General features: G+C 50.6%; 1 protein-coding gene across 5 annotated transcripts in view; it reads left to right on the plus strand.

The window, feature by feature from the left end:
• Positions 1 to 12,412, plus strand: part of LDLRAD4 (low density lipoprotein receptor class A domain containing 4) — a 259,259-nt gene that overhangs the window by 137,822 nt on the left and 109,025 nt on the right. For 2 of the 5 annotated variants that reach the window (XM_089305402.1, XM_089305404.1), the window contains exon 1: positions 7,919 to 8,092. The exons of the other annotated variants lie outside the window; for them this stretch is intronic. The gene's annotated coding sequence lies outside the window, so the exon portion shown is untranslated. Of the gene's footprint in view, positions 1 to 7,918; positions 8,093 to 12,412 lie in introns of those variants that run through there. 5 annotated transcript variants of the gene reach the window in all.

Here is a 12,412-nt window from a genome sequence, read left to right on the forward strand (position 1 = left end):
TATATGGACAATGGTTCGAAACCTGGCTGCTCCACTCCTGTCCAGCTCTCTGCTATGGCCTGGGAAAGCAGTAGAAGATGGCCCAAGTCCTTGGGCCCCTGAACCCATGTGGGAAACCGGGAAGAAGCTCCTGGCTCCCGGCTTCGGATCGGCACAGCTCCGGCTGTTGCGGCCATCTGGGGAGTGAACCATTGGATGGAAGACCTCTCTTTCTGCCTCTGCCTCTGCCTCTGCCTCTCCTCTCTCTGTGTAACTCTGACTTTCAAATAAATAAATAAATCTGTTAAAAAAAAGAAAATGAATTAGCTTGTTATTAAGTATATTTAAACCAGAAACTCTCAAAGGAGGACAAATTGCCTTTATTGCTGTTCTCTTGGAGATCCTGTGCTGTGTATACTGGTGTAAACTGGCAGGGGTGGGGGTGGGAGGGTGTTGCACCGAAGCCACAGATTGCACCCTTTGTCACCGCTGTGTTCAAGGATATGAGCAGTGTGAGCAGGAAGGAGGGAGTGGTTGCTGTGTTTGACTTGGAAACCCTCATTGTCATAGGATCCATCTGAGGAACACATGACTAGGAGTCACTTGAGCTAAGTCTCAGCCCTGTTGCTCACTTGCTCCGTGTTTTGGCATCTAAACATTCTCTTATGGATGAGAAAGCTCTTAAGAGAGGAAAAACAATTAAATTATAGAATAGTAATAGTCATCACTGGAAATAAAATTTACAGATTTATTTGACAGGCAGAGTGACAGTAGAGACCAAGAGAGATCTTCCAGCTGCTGGGTAATTTCCCAAATGGCCGCAATGGCCAGGAGCTGAGCCCAGATGAAGCCAGGAGCCTGGAACTCCATCCGGGTCTCCCATGCAGGTGGCAGGGACCCAAGCATTTGTGTCGTCTTCCCTTGCTTTCCCAGGCGCATTAGCAGGAAGGTTCAGGTCCCATTAGAGCATTAGGAATGCTGATCGGACCAGAGCCAGCACTCTGATATGTGATGCTGGTACCATAAGTGGTGGCTTAACCCACTGCACCACAGTGCCAGCCTCTGGTAATAAAATTTAGTGGCTGTCTATGTTTTCGGAGGCTGGTGAGTAAGTAATCAGTTCTGATGCTTGATTTCCTTTCTGGGGTAAATTATTGAACTTGTACCCATATCTCCTGCAGATAGGTGGGAATAAAATACTTGTTCTGACTTCACAGAGTTATGGTGAAGAAATACCCTGGAATTGTAAGTTAACGGTGGACTCCTAGAATGTACCAAACAGTTGTCAATTATTGATTATGTTTTTTCCCCCTAAAAGCAGTATATTGGCACAGACAGGTATTTCTGATCTGTTTCTTGTGTTTGAAGTGGTAGTGCTTCTGTATTTCTGTCTGCTCCGCTCCTCAGCTGTGGCTGGGCCAGGCTGGGTTCTCACTCTCTGCCCAGCTGCTTCGATGGCCTTGCTGTTAGCTGGACCCAAAGGGCCTTTCTTCCCACCGCCTATGCAGCCACTTGAAAAACGGAGCATTATCCGTGAGTGATTCTAGAAAAGCAGCTATGATAGTCTAAATTTTGATGTCTGTGTAGCATTACTCTGCTAATTGTATACATATCTTAACAATGTATCTTTTATTGTATTCCCTCCTAAGATGCTTGGAGCTGCTCATGACTATACTGGTGGTCCTAAGGGCTTAATTCCCTTTCGAAAAACAACCGTGCCGATGAGATCTGTTTTCAGGGAGGTGACCAACTTGCCAAGCGTCCTGTTGTGGAGTATGGCACCTACTTGAAACATGGCTGGAGTCTTCTCTGTGTCATTCAAGTAGAAGCTGACACATTGTACTGAAAGAACTGGGATAATGTAACATTGGCCAGAACAGCCAGACCCTACATGTTTAGCATCTTTTTCATTTGGGCCAAATATAATTTTTTATTCCTTTAAATTAAATGAAATTTTAAAACCAGCTGTGAATCCTCAGATGTTTTGAGGGGTTGGGGGTCATCAACTTTTTTTAGAAGATTTATTTATATTATTTTGAAGGAGAGGGAGAGAGACAAAGAATCTTCTGTCCCCAAATGCCTGCAACATCCAGGGCTGGTGCATGCTGAAACCAAGAGCCTGGAGCTCCCTCTGGGTCTTCCACATGGTAACAGGGGCCCAGGTCCTTGGGGCTATCCTCTGCTGCTTTCCTGGGCAGATTTGCAGGGACCTGGATTGGAAATGGAGCGGCTGGGACTCGAACCAGCAGTCCCAAATGGGATGCCAGCATTGCAGGCAGCAGCTTAATCTGCTACCCACAACACTGAACCCCATCCTCAACTTTTTTGTAAATAGCATTTTATCACTATCTTAAATATACAATTAAAAGTATGTCAGTGTGTTCCTTAGTGCATTTATAAAGTGTGTAAACTGGACATGCCCCAGCTGTCACTTTAGCCTAGTGCTCCCACCTTTGCTATGCTTTCAGTCTGACCCAGATCAGCCTGTGCAGGAAGCAGGTGCACTGCCCCTGACTGCAGTGTCGTGTAAAGGCTCTGCACTCTGTGGGTCTCCATGCGTTCCTGGCCATCTGTTTTTGTTGCTCTCTTGGTATACTAGGCAGACTGCCACAATGGTTCCCAAGATGTCCACATCCTGGTGTGTGTGCCTGGTCTAGTCTCTGTCCCGTGGGTGGGTAGGTGGGAGCTGGGTATGTGATCAGATGGGCACTCCCGTGTTAGCTCCTGTTAGGTGGCATAGGTGAAGGCATTTGGCATATGTCATCCAGGTCCGTAGTCTGTTCATCAGAAGGAAGATGATCTCGGATGGGCCTGACCTTCACAGACAAGCAGCAGCCTGTAGTCCCTGCTGGCTCCTGCTGGCCTTTAAGCACTGAGCAGCCATGTGGAGAGAGGAGTGGGCCATGCAGCAAGCCAGTGGGGACCCCACTGGTACAGCAGCCAGAGCCTGAATCCTGCCAACAGTGTGGGTGAATGTGGAAGAAAACTCCAAACCCTGGATGAGAATGCAGCCCGGCTGACTCCTCGTGAGATGCTGAGCACAGAACCCAGCCACTGATCTTTCCTCCAGAGCTGTGCAAGCAGCGTGCAGGATGGTACACTGCTCCATGGTGTGTGACACAGCTCCACCAAGGCAAACACTGCACAAGTCAGGGTCTCCCCACTGAGCGGGCGTCCCTTTCTGCGTCAGAGCTGGGCCCACAGTTTTATCCTCAACATCTGAAGCTTTCAGTGGGACTTGGTCTTCTTGGTCTCAGAATGGAAAACCGAGTGAAGTTGGTTGGGTCCCTGCTATGCTGCCCCAGTTCTGCACTGAGGCTGCCCTAATTAAAGCTGCCTCTCTGCACTGCCCCTGCATGTGGGGGAGCCTGATCACAGCCTGCAGGAGGGGTCTGGGAGGCAGTGCGTGTGCCTTTGGCAATGCACTGCCAATGGTTGACGAGTCAGTAGGTGGGCTTGCATTTTGGGTCCTGAATCTTCCACTTGTTATTGTTTGGATATTCAGAAAATGATTTAACATCTAGGGGTTTTAGTGTCCCCACCTGTAAAATAGAGACATTGACCTCAAACTCTGTGTTTTGCTGGGAGAATGAAGAAGGTAGCACAGCCCCTGGGCATACAGGAAATGTTCCAGGCGCTTTGGTTTCATGCCCCCTGAGCCCGCCTTTTGGGATCATATGTTTATACATGCCGTCCAGGGGAGGTCTCGGGCTGCTCTCTCCAGCTACAGGGCACTGCAGCTGTCCAGACCTGGAGCTCCTTCCCCTACCCCTTGGCTTAGCCTCAGAGCTCCATGGAGGCCCCTTTTTAGCCCAGCTCTGTGTTTCAGCCCCACCCCCAAGATTCACAGCTTCTGGATCTTAGTGCTGCTGAAAGGCTGGAGCACCTGCCAGTCGGGATGCCAGGAAAGCAGAGGCACGCCCCTCTGCATGCGGACTGTGCAGCACTCGCACCGACACCCTTAATGTGCACACTTCAAGGCGGGAATCCTTTTCTGAATCTGTGTCAGCTTCATGTCAGGTAGGGTAGCCCGCAAGTGGCCAGTCCTCATTTGGCTGGAAGAAGAACCTGAGCGGGAGCCCTGTGCAGTGTGGGGAGCAGAGGGAGCAGAACTCAGGCTTAACTGGGCTTGAGTCCAGGGAGAATGATGCTTTATCAGTGAAAAACTCAAGATCTGTTTTGCCAAACCATGTGAGATACTGCTGTGACCACGCTAATGGGGTGGAACAACAGGAGGACTCTGGGCTATTGGGTTTGGCCACTAGGCAGGGTCAGGCTCTGATCCAGGAATGGCTGTGCCCAAGTTGCAACCAGGAATGAGGGAAATTCTCTCTCTCTCTCTCTCTCTCTCTCTCTCTGTCTCTCTCTCTCTCTCTCTTTGTTTTAAGGTGTATTCATTTATTTGAAAAGTAGACTTGCAGACAGAGAAGCAGAGACAGAGAGATCTTCCATCTGCTGATTCACTCCCCAAATGGCTGCAATGGCCAGGGCTGGGCCAGGCCAAAGCCAGGAGCCAGGAGCCTCCTCTGGGTCTCCCACATGGGTGCAGGGGCCCAGGGACTTGAGGCCATCTTCCACTGCTTTCCCAGGAGCATTAGCAGGGAGCTGGATCAAAAGTGGAGCAGCCAGAACAGGAACCCTTGCCCGGAGGGCTGCTGGCCCTGCAGGCAGCGGCTTAACCCGCTGCACCACAGCGCGGGCCCTGAGGGGAATTCTCAAGCAGGGACTGACTTCGTAGGGGCAGAAAGTCCTTTACCATTAGGACACAAAGCTCCGGAAGTTTCTGTTCATGTGACTTCATTTTCCTTCTCCTGGGGCTCTTGTGTATTTGGGGGTGTTTCCCGAGGCTGTTCCCCGACGTGTTCCCTAGTGAGGTCTTTCTGCACTGCCGCTGCCCCTCCTGGCCAGCAGCCCCCTGCTGTGCTGCCAGACCTGGCACCTCTCTGGGGCCTTCTCTGGCCCAAGCTGTCCACCCCCCCATACCTGTGACCTCCCCTGCCTTGGGCAAAGCCCAGGACCCTGAGGCTTGTCCAGATTGTGACAACACCTTTTATGACAGCATCACCTCTCGGCTGCTGGCAGTCACACCTCCCTGTTACCCTTATGTCACTGCTTCTGCCAAGGGCAGTCCTCGAAGGGCTGTCTGTGTCTCTGTGAGCGTGTGTTCTCTGTGTTTGCAATTTAAGCGACATTTTCCATTTCAGAATACTTTGTAAGTATTAAACATGCTTGAAGATCTCATGCACCCAGTTGCAGTTTGGCCATTTTATTTTTATTGTAGCGGGGAGAGGTGCCTGGGCATGACCTTTTCTTGTCCCAATTTAGAGGCACAGTGTCTCCGGGGCCTTCAGAGTCTGCAGGAGCCAAGGAGGCCCCTCCTGTCCCCGAGCCTGGGGTGCTTCGCGGCTCTGTGTGTGGCAGGAGAAGCACCCCAGCAAAGCTGGTCACATTATGAGGTGTGTGGGGAAGGGGTTTCCATCAGTGTAGCGTGTGCCCCACAGAGGCTGATGTGTGAGAGAGAGAGAGATGCGTCGGTGTGTGGGGGACGAAGTTAGCCACTGCAGGGAAGCCAGGCGTCAGGAAGCAGTGAACAACATGCACCCCTCGCTCTACCACGAGGCCACCTGTGATCAAGCCATGCTTTTAAAATAAGGGCCAAAGCATGCTCGGATGCCTTGCACATTAACCACCGTTTCCGTGTCACCTTCTGTCTTTTTGGATTTTCTTTTTTCCTTTTTGGTGTTATGTCATCAAAGTCAAAGAAGACATCAAGTGTAAATCTTCGATGAGGTGTAGCATTTGCAGCACTTCCCATCCGCTACCGCTGCCCCTTGAGAGGCATTCAGGACCTTGCTAAGGTGTTCCCATTCGCATGTGAGTGAACTGAGCCTCCTAAAGGGCAAGGAGTCTTGCTCACGGACAAAGCCAGAAGTGGAAGACATAGTTTGAACTAACAGTTCTGAGTCCTGGCCCAAGCTCCTCCCGCTATCCTCTCTGCCTCCCTCCCCCTCCTCCCCTCCTTCTTTCCTCCTTCCTGTCTTGAGTGGTGTCTGTTCTCTGTGTCACGAATATGGGTGGTGATCCCGGTGGGTTTTTACAGTGGGTGTTACTGTTGTGTTTGTGAAGAGCACCGCTGCCACCTGCAGCAGCCCCTGCTCCCTGAGGCTGCACCTGCTGCAGATTCCTTGTAAGACCCGGTGAAGGCCAAGGCTGACTCTTACTGAGCTCAGAGGACAGGGCTGTGAGGCTGAAAGGCCAAATCAATGAACCTACTAGAACCCAGAAGTGCCAGTTCTACAGGCAGTTCATGGCACCTGTACAGGTAAATCTCAGGAAGTAAATCAGGTGAATCTCAGATGCCTTCATGCTGCCGGCAGGGCTGCCATTGGCACTGAATTTGACCTTGAATGAGCCATGGTCTGTATGCAGCCTGGCCTCCGGGCTGAAGCTAGGCTTCCTCTGACCTTCTACAAGCTTGCCCTGGGAGAGGGGCTTCTCTCAGAGCTGGCCCCGTGCTGAGGAGCCGGCTGCCCAGAGAGCGTCTCAAAAATGCCTCATACTTCTTCCCAGCTCTCCCCGGCTGTGTCCCCAGACCCAATTCCAGCTTTGCCTCTGGGGTGCCTCTCTCTAGCCTGCCGTCTCTCATCCTGGGATCCTTCTGGCTCCTGACCTTGCTGTGGCCACTTCCCCCTCCCCAGAAACTGGGGGTGATCTGGCTACTTGCATGCTACTGTGGAAGAAGTAGAAGAGAACTCACAGAGGGAGAAGGGAGAGAGCATCGCAGGAGAACGAAAGAGGGAGAGGGAAGATGAATGTAAGTAGCCCTCCCGCACAGCTGATGGCGGCGAGAAGGCGCAGGGTGGGCCCTCATGGGGTCCTGCCCAAGTCTCGGGAGGGCATCTGTGGCCTTCACAGAGGCAGCACGTCAGGACTGGAGCCAGAGAGCCTCCTGCTGCTAGTCTCACAGCCCAGCCTGCCTCGCTGTGCCATCTTCTTGCTTTATTTCAGTGTGACATCCTGGACCAGCTGTCTCCACCCCTCTGCTGGCTCTTTCGGCTCAGTAGGCTGACACGTGCCCTCTGGCTTCCCTGTCTGTCTGCCTTTCTCCCCAGAGATGCAGCTTCCACACCTTTCTGCTTCACCGCCTGTTGTGCTGTCCTGGACCACACACCTGGCCTTTCCTGTAGTGGCCTGGTAGCAGATCCCGCACCTGCAAGCGCATTGGCCAAACCAGACTCACTGTCACCTGTGTCTTCCCGCACTCTCCATGGCCAGGCACTGCGGTGGATACTCTTCACCTGTTCGCCCAGCTTGATCCCCACAGCAGCACTGAACTGAGCACTCTTTTTAATATTATTATTATTATTACCTTTTTAAAACCCTTTTCCAGGGCCAGCATTGTAGTGCAACTGGTTAAGGCACTGCTTGCAACTGGCATCCCATATTGGAGCATCAGTTCGAGTAGCTTCAACCATTGTGGATATTTATGGAGTGATCCTGTGGGTGGGAAAATCTCTCCCTTTCTCTATTTATTTGAAAATAAGACTTACATAGATAGAAGGAGAGAGAGAGAGGAGAGAGAGAGAGAATCTTCTATCTGCTGGTTCACTCCCCAAATAGCCACAATGACTCAGGAGCTTCTTCTGGGTCTCTCACATGGGTGGCATGGGCCCGGGGACTTGGGCCATCTTCTGCTGTTTCCCTAGGCACATTAGCAGGGAGTTGGCTCAAAAGTGGAGCAGTCGGAACTCAAACCAGTGTCCATATGGGATGCTGGTGCTGCAAGTGATGGCTTAACCTGCTGTGCCGCAGCACCGAGCTCTAAATAAATCTTTATAAAAAAACCTTTTTTCCCAAGCAGTTAATATAACCCACCCAAGGTCATACCTAAATGACAGATTTATGCCACATCAAGAAGAAGTTTTCTTTCTCAGGACCAGCTATTGCTGTTGAGTTGGATTCTGCAAGGAAGCCTGTGGCTCTTGTTGAACACCAGTGGCTCCATATGACAGTGCTTCTCCAAGCGTGATATAGGAGAGTCCCAGAGATTTTGTGAAGATGCACACTCTGACTTGGAGGCCGTGGTGACGCTGCGAATCTCCTTTCCTAACAGGTGATGTGGACCGCACTTGAGTAGTGAGGGTTTAGATCCTTGGCTAAAGTTCTAACTTTACAGTGCTCTGAATTACAGGTGGGAAAGAGACATAGGACCCAGCTGAGACAGAATGACAGGGAGCTGACAGAGCATCCACTGCTTGAAACCCTTGGTTGGAAAATATAGAAATTCAAGACGTGTAGGGAGAACCTCGTTAAAGACCACTGTGTCTGACTGTGGCACTGAGTAGGCTACGGGCAGTCCCCACTTCCCCCCACACTTGGAAGCCCTGGCTCTGCAGGTGCCCGGCACTGGCCACATGCCCATTGTGCCACAGTAGTGACCTTTCAGGAAGAACTGGCTGCTTGGGGAGATTGACAGCTCTTAGTGATTTACTGCTTGCACGTTCCAAATAGAAAGGCATTCTGAGGATGGCCTTTGATGATACCAATGGATGGCGATTACTGCCAGCTACCTGGAATGCTGATTCCTTTTAAAAGGAGGTCATTCACGTGTAGAAGATAAGATGCAGATTGAGACCTTGGCAGCCTCAAAGGCAGGCTGTAGCTGTGCAGGATTTTTGAAAGCCCTGTGGGAAGCTGGGCAGCCACCAGAGTTCAGAGTCTATGAGGCACATGTAAATAATACATGCTTTTATGATGGAATCCATCGAGTTGCTTTGTGAAGTGTGTTTTTCATACTCAATGTGGGCATGCCAAGAAATGGGAATTGAACTGCTAGTGGCTCCAGTGTGAAAAAAAAGCACTGAGAGAGAAAACTTAACCTTTGGATCCATAGAAACCCTTTATGTGACTGAGAGCAGAGCATTTGAATATACATGTGCACAGGGGAAGACAGCGTACTGATGTGGTTACATTTGTCATGTTTGACCCACCGAGGCTTGTCCACACACAGGCATCCCATTGTGCCATGTTATTGTTGTTCTTTCAACACAAACCCAGGCACCATCCCACTGAGATGGAAGATTGCTTTTTTTTTTTTTTTTTTTGACAGGCAGAGTGGACAGTGAGAGAGAGAGAGACAGAGAGAAAGGTCTTCCTTTGCCGTTGGTTCACCCTCCAATGGCCGCCGCACCGCGCTGATCCGATGGCAGGAGCCAGGTACTTCTCCTGGTCTCCCATGGGGTGCAGGGCCCAAGGACTTGGGCCATCCTCCACTGCACTCCCTGGCCACAGCAGAGAGCTGGCCTGGAAGAGGGGCAACCGGGACAGAATCTGGCACCCTGACCGGGACTAGAACCCGGGGTGCCGGCGCCGCAAGGCGGAGGATTAACCTCGCGTTCCAGAGATAGTGTCTCAGATTTATTTACTATGTCCAATCATAAAATTCACATTTAAGTCAAAGAATGAGCTTTGCCCTGACTGTAATGCTGGCAGTGTATCCACAGGTTCCTCGAAGGGTGATTTCCATGCGTGGAGTCACCAAGCGGTTGCAGAGAAAAACACACAAGTCGATGAGGCACTGCTGGAATGTAGAGTGTAGCTGTAGACTTTTGTAAGAAGAGGGAGAAACACATCACCCACAAGAAGAACAGTGTTGGAGTCTACAGAGATTCCCCTCTTTTTAATTTCTGCTGAATCCTGCAGCTATTTAATTAAGGGCCGTCTTAGAAAAGATGATAAAAGAGGATGTCTGGAGCATTCTAAGACTTTGGATAGGGAGGAACACGATTTTAGCAGTGTTCTGCCAGTTGTTCCTAGGCAAAGTGTCCTTCTAGTTTGAGTCTGAAAAACACCCTAGCCGAAATGAATGGGATGTCTAGCTACATCTGCAGCGAGAGCAGATTAACCTGGGAATAATCTCTGCATGATCCCGTGGGAGGAGGTAGCCCGGGCAGTGTCTGCCGGTTCGTGGCGTGAAGCACCACGGGCTAAGTGAGATTTCTCACTCTCTACCTGTGAAAACCATGGGTTTGTAATTACAGTTGGGCAGCATACATAATGTGCAGGGGCTCTGCCAGGGCCCGGACCTGTGATTCCTGCTCTCTGGAAGCTCACAGTTGGGTGGGGAGGAAGAAGCAGACAGATCAGGATTATTAGCATGGTCTTGGTAGAGCAGCACAGACAGCCCCCAGTTGTATAGTCACATGGGCTGGCATGGTCTTGGGCAGTGCGTCTGTGCTCAGAAGGAGTCCCACTCAAACCCCTTCTGTGCTGGGGCCGGCGTTGTTACGTAGTGGGTTAAGCCGCCACCCATGACACTGGTATCCCATATGGGCACCAGTTCCTGTCCCAGCTGTTCTACTTCTAATTCAGCTGTCTGTTAATGCACCTGGGAAAAGCAGTGAAAGATGGCCCAAGTGCCACCCAAATAGGAGACCCGGATGAATCTTTGGCCTGGCCCAGACCTGGCTATTGTGGCCATCTAGGGAGTCAACCAGCAGATAAAGGATCTCTCTCTCTCTCTCTCTCTCTCTCTCTAACTCTGATTTTCAAATAAATAAATCTTTAAAAAACAGAAGTTCTATGCCAAGAGCTTAGAGTTAGAATAAAGTTCAGCTACCACTTTAAAAATTAATCTATCGATTAATTAATTTGAAAGAGAGAGCTGTTCCATCTGCTGGTTCACTCCCCAAATGTCCACAACAGCCAACGCAGGGCCAAGCAGAAACCAGGAACTGGGAACTCATCTGGGTCTCCCACATGTGTGACAGGGACCCAACAACATGAGCCATTACCTACTATCTTCTAGGGTGCGCATTAACAGAAAGTGGAATTAGAAGCAGAGCTGGAGCTCTGCCCAACCCTCTGACATGGGCAGCATCCCAAGGAGCACCTTAACTGCTGTGCCAAACACCTGTCCCAAGTTAAGCCCCCTGTTAACACAATCGTTCTCATTAGCTTCATCTGCTGACCACACTGTGCAACCTTCACAGCTAGTCAACAGTATCCACTGTACCCACAGTATAAAAAGCTAGATATTGACTTTGTAAAAATAGTTTGGATGAAGTCTAATTGATCTTTTTTTAAACAAATTTTATTTGTTTGAAAGACAGGCAGAGAGAGAACACACTGTTCCATCTGCTGGTTTCCCTCTCATATGCCTACCACAACTGGTGGTAAGCCAGGTCAAAGCTGGATCCTGGAACTCAATCCAGGTCTCCCACATGAGTGGCAAGGACTCAGCTAGTTGGGCCATCACTCATCGCCTCCCAGGGTATATGTTAGCAGGCAGCTGGAATGGGAAATAGAGCCAGGACTCCAACCCAGGCATTCTAATATGATATATAGATGTTCCAAGCAATGTGTTAACCACTGTGCCTAGCACCTGCCCCAGGTGTTAACGTTTCTTGACTCCAGGGCCTGTCTTGGGCTCAGGACTACTCCTAGAGGCAGGCTCGGAGGCAGGAGAGAGTCAATGAAGATCACACAGGAAGCACTACATGGCACCACTTCCAACTCAGGATCAGGCCACTTATTTGATTTTTTTTTTTTTTAAGATTTATTTATGGCCAGTGCAGCGGCTCAATAGGCTAATCCTCCACCTAGCGGCGCCGGCACAACGGGTTCTAGTCCTGGTCGGGGCGCCGGATTCTGTCCCGGTTGCCCCCCTTCCAGGCCAGCTCTCTGCTGTGGCCCGGGAATGCAGTGGAGGATGGCCCAAGTGCTTGGGTCCTGCACCCCATGGGAGACCAGGAAAAGCACCTGGCACCTGGCTCCTGCCTTCGGATCAGCGCGGTGCGCCGGCCGCAGCGCGCTGGCCGCGGCGGCCATTGGAGGGTGAACCAACGGCAAAAGGAAGACCTTTCTCTCTGTCTCTCTCTCTCACTGTACACTCTGCCTGTCAAAAAAAAATATTTATTTGTTTTGAATTACAGGGAGGAGGGAGGAGACAGAGAGAGAGCGAGAGAGATCTTTCAACTTCTGGTTCACTCCCCAGATAGCTGTAACACCCAGGGCTGGGCCAGGCCGAAGCCAGGAGCCAGGAGCCAGGAGCTTCATCCAGGTCTCTCACATGAGTAGCACTTGGACCATCTTTCACTGCGTTTCCCAGGCCGTTAGCAGAGAGCTGGATCAGAAGTAGAGCAGCCAGGCCACAAACTGGTGCCCATGTGGGATGCCAGTGTGGAAGGCAGCGCTTAATCTGCTTCCCACAAACTGGACCATTTGGTGTTTCTTCAGCGCAAAGACTTGTTAAGTACTGAGATAGGTATGTGACTATCTTGTGCAGTCAGCCTACGTAATCATTCTTTATGATATGATATTGTATGTTGTATGATAAGATATCATATGATATGGTATGCTACGACTGAGATGGAGAAATGTATAGTGAGAGGAGACAGACAGTTACTTTGCTGGCTAGTGAGTTAGAGAAAGG

The sequence above is a fragment of the Oryctolagus cuniculus genome, chromosome 10 (genome assembly GCF_051225735.1).
Source record: "Oryctolagus cuniculus isolate XC-2025 breed Fujian yellow rabbit chromosome 10, ASM5122573v1, whole genome shotgun sequence".
NCBI lineage: Eukaryota > Metazoa > Chordata > Mammalia > Lagomorpha > Leporidae > Oryctolagus > Oryctolagus cuniculus.